This window comes from Cavia porcellus, unplaced genomic scaffold (genome assembly GCF_034190915.1).
Source record: "Cavia porcellus strain 051 isolate PalLab524CR breed Dunkin Hartley unplaced genomic scaffold, mCavPor4.1 scaffold_7, whole genome shotgun sequence".
NCBI lineage: Eukaryota > Metazoa > Chordata > Mammalia > Rodentia > Caviidae > Cavia > Cavia porcellus.
The window spans coordinates 37,797,337-37,799,344 of record NW_026947490.1 but is presented as its reverse complement, the minus strand read 5'-3'; positions in this window follow the sequence as shown (position 1 = coordinate 37,799,344).

Below are 2,008 nucleotides of genomic sequence, written 5' to 3'. Positions count from 1 at the left end.
AGCCATTTTAAGAATAAACGAGATTTGAATGGAATCCTGCCTGTCTCCATCTCTCTTTTCTCTTGCCCAGACCCCCATCCCCATCTCCTCTCCAGGAAAGGACCACGGCCTTGATCCGCGGGTCAGATCAAGTAGCACCCAACGTGGGGCTCTACCTGGCACGAGAGATAATGATGCAGGACCATTCACGGGAGTAAAGTGCTGGCCAGCGTGATTCAAGGGCTTCGTCCCTGTGATCTGTGCAGACGGCCACCTTATGTCTCGCCTGAATCATGGTAGGTGACTGGATCTTCTCTCTCTACTGGTATGGGGCAAGCACTTAGTGAACACGAATTGTTCGTCAATGGCCTGAGGGAGGCACTCAGGATTAGAGGGATCAAGGTTAAGACTAAAGACTTGCTACAGTACTTTCAGTTTATACATTCAGTGTGTCCATGGTTCTCTCTAGAGGGCACCATCGATTCAAATAGGTGGAAAAGAGTGGGAGATGCTCTCAAAGACTTCTATGGGGTTTTTGGCCTGGAAAACGTTCCAGTAACTGCTTTTTCATATTGGACTTTAATCTCTGAACTGCTGGCACAACGTCACGCAGATCCCCAGATTGAAGAGACGCTTGTTCAGGGTGAGGCCGCATTATCTGCCTCCCGCAGTTTTTGGCCCCCTTCCCAAGGACACTTGTGGATTAGTTCTTGCCGCACAATATTGAAAGGGTTACAAGTTGTTTCAGGAGTCATAGATAACGACTATACTGGTGAAATTGTTGTCATGGCATCCTCTATCTCTGGCCTAATTTCCAGAAGGCCTATTTTGGCCTATTTCAATAAGGACAACTTATTGCTAAAGGCAATTGGTGCTATTGCCTTTAGTCCAAACTCCTAACACAGCTGTGGCTTCCTATAGGGGAAATTCTTCCCTTGGATCCTCAGATATATATTGGCTCAATTCATTTTCAAAGATAAACCTCTTATGGCTTTATTGCTCAATGGGAAAAGTTTCTTAGTGCTCACAGATACAGGTGCTGATGTAACAGTCATTAGAAAGGAGGACTGGCCTCCCACATGGCCGTTAGAAACCACTATGATGCATTTGCAAGGGATTTTGGACAATCTAAAAATCCACAATGTAGTACCAGTCTACTTACCTGGAAAGATAAAGAAAACAATCAAGGACACATACAGCCCTATATTGTGGAAGGGCTACCCCTTAACCTGTGGGGCAGAGATTTACTAACTCAAATGGGAATGATGATGGGGAGCCCTGATACTATAGTCACCAAACAAATGCTCACTCAGGGATTCCTTCCTAATCAAGGTTTAGGTAAACAGGGCTCAGGCATTAAAGTTCCTATCTCCCCAACCCCAAGCCCCTCTAAAACAGGCCTAGGCCATTTTCAATAGGGGTCATTGACACTCCTGCAGCCCATGCAAAAGAGATTACCTGGTTGTCAGACAAACCTGTTTCGGTCGATCAATGGCCCCTTACCTCTGAAAAGCTTACAGCCACACAGCAGCTGGTGCAGGACCAGTTAGATGCAGGCCACATTGTCCCTAGTGATTCCCCTTGGAACACACCTATCTTTGTTATTTGAAAAAAGTCAGGGAAATGGAGGCTGCTACAAGACCTTAGGGCAATAAATAAGACCATGGTCTTAATGGGACCCCTACAGCCAGGCCTCCCTTCACACAGTGCCATTCCCCTGGAATTTTTTAAAATTGTCATAGATCTTAAAGATTGCTTTTTTCTATTCCCTTACATCCAAATGACCAAAAGCGTTTTGCCTTCAGTCTCCCATCAATTAATTTTAGAGCCCCTATGCAAAGATTTCAATGGCGAGTCTTACCACAAGAGATGGCTAACTCCCCCACGCTATGCCAGTCTTTTGTCGCTGCCACAATACAGCCAGTTAGAGATCATTGGCCAAAAATATATATCTCCCATTATATGGATGACATCCTCTTGGCAGGAGAGAGTCAAGACCAGACTTTACAGTGTTACCAGGCACTACAAG